Raw genomic sequence first — 2,272 nt, 5'->3', positions numbered from 1 at the left:
ATGTCCCAAAGCATCTCCCAGGGGAGTCTGTGTGTGGCACTTGTTCCCAGACATGGCTGGCGCTAGCTATTCCTCTCAGCAACCCATATACATCCAAATATTTTTAGAAACTACTGTTTCACAAAGGATCACATCACGGAAGAGAAAGGGGAGGGGGGTTATCAAAGGGGAGTGGATTTTTATTATCTTGTTAGAGTGGTAAACATCATTCTTGGAATTTTTGCAATCACTTTAACAAATGATTAGTTTAAGTAAAATGATCAAAATACTAAAAAGCAAAAAAATCAATTGTCAGGTTGGCATTCTACTTATAGTGTAATCTTGGATGTACATTGAATTGGGGCTTCATTAGGCACTTAGCACATGCCCACTCTTGATGGATCCTCCACACTCATTCCAGGACACAGAAAAGATGCTGAGAAAATGAGATGGATGTATAAAAAACTGCTGTCATCAACATTTTCTGATGTAGACTTAAAACTCTCCCCCCAAAATATAATATCTTAATGTTGTGACTCATTTCAAAATGCATTTGCTACAATGTAACTTTTAAATGCGATATTTAATGCTGTCAGATTACTTGAAGACAAAGTTTTACAGAAAACTTTCAATTCCAGAAAAACTGCAATAATAAACATCTAGAAAAAATATAATTAAAAAATTTAAAGCATCACACAATCTCAGGGCTCATCAGGAATCATAAACCTGGCAATTTGTGTTCATGTCAAGCCCCAGTTCCAAAACCAGAGGGAGTGGGGTGGGAGTTGATTTTGTGTGTGTGTGTGAGCGAGCACACTCGCGCACTCGTGAAAATCCTACAAAAATATTTGGCCTTTTCATAAGGAAGGAGTCCAGAGGGAGTGACTGAGGATGGACTGAGGGGGCCGTTGCCATACAGTTCAGTTCACAGATCGTGTTTCCTAGAGCCAAATCCAGATAAATCCTCTTGCAATCCCATTAATTACAGGGCGGACTGGAGGCCAGTGCCTCCGCATCTTCTTTATCCCCCATCCTTGGCCTGGCCCTGCCACTGGGGTCTCCCCCTTTTCACCTGCTTCAGACTAGATTGTGATGCAGACCTGAGACCAGGAGCTGCCCTGGCCACTGCCTGAAGTTGAAAGCAAATGCAGGAAAGGGCCAGACTATAAAAAGATTTTGGGGGGTAATTTTTTCTCCTTCCATATGAACACTGTCAACAATATAAGATACCTCGCTCTGAATCTGTTTATCGATTTTGAAACTTTCTTCCCTTCCATTTAATACAGCTTTGTGGAAATCCTACTCCCTGCCCCTGGGATTCTATTTTTCGTTTTTTGCTGACAACTCTCTCTCTCTCTCTCTCTTTCCAGATTTACTAATTATATTTGAGGCCATAAAACATGCATACAAAATTAGCACGTTTCAATTGTATGGGAAGACCGTTTTTTTCCCTCCCGCTTTTAAATTTATTGATTCAAAATTCTATGCATCTGGGGCACGGATGTTTCTTTCCTTTTAGAAGAAAAGCCTTTTAGGAAACTATGTACATAATCCGAATCTCCCTCCTCCACACCGCAACTCCTAAAATAAAAATTTCACAGTACATTTACAAGAAATAATACAAAACCAAAAAAAAGGAAATTTTCAGATACAGAAAGTTTTACAAAACCCAGAATGTAAGGTCTCAGTCTAAGGGTGGGTGGGGGGATGCTCTTTGTATAAATTAACAAAAAAACGAAAAACGAAAAAAAAGCAGTAACACCTACAAAAAACTTTTAAGGGTTTGGATATGCCTTACAACATATGTAACAAATGAGAACTATGCCCCCATCACTTTGTCTTAGCAATAAAAGGCCATACAGAAGAGATGAGAGGACGAAAGTTACGGCTCCAGCGGCTATATAAAAGTTGGCGTCGCCTATATTTTAGTTCTTTTTGTCCTCTTTAGCAAATAAAACGCTTTCTGCCTCCTCCATGAACGATAAATACTGTACAAAAAGTCTCAATAAAACACTGAAGTTCAGTCTAAAACGCAAAACTTGTTTCAACACCTAGTAGTGCCCAGGAGCTTCTAAAAAGGCAAGTGGAGCAACGGTTACCTTCTCTTCTTCATCAATATTTTCATTTTTACAAGGACATGAAAACATTCTGTACAAAAGAGAAAGGCCAGGTTGGGCGTGGGGCGGGAGCCCCGGGTGGGAAGCCAAGGCGGGGGGCCGCGCGGGGAGCGAGAGGCAAGTTTCTTCTTGGATCCATCCGGGCGTCCCCGCGGCCGCCGACGGGCAGGGTCTGG

The sequence above is a fragment of the Echinops telfairi genome, unplaced genomic scaffold (assembly GCF_000313985.2).
Source record: "Echinops telfairi isolate 266 unplaced genomic scaffold, ASM31398v2 ScPeMD7_7467;HRSCAF=8505_1, whole genome shotgun sequence".
Taxonomy (NCBI): Eukaryota; Metazoa; Chordata; class Mammalia; order Afrosoricida; family Tenrecidae; genus Echinops; species Echinops telfairi.
Note: the sequence above shows the minus strand (reverse complement) of the source record.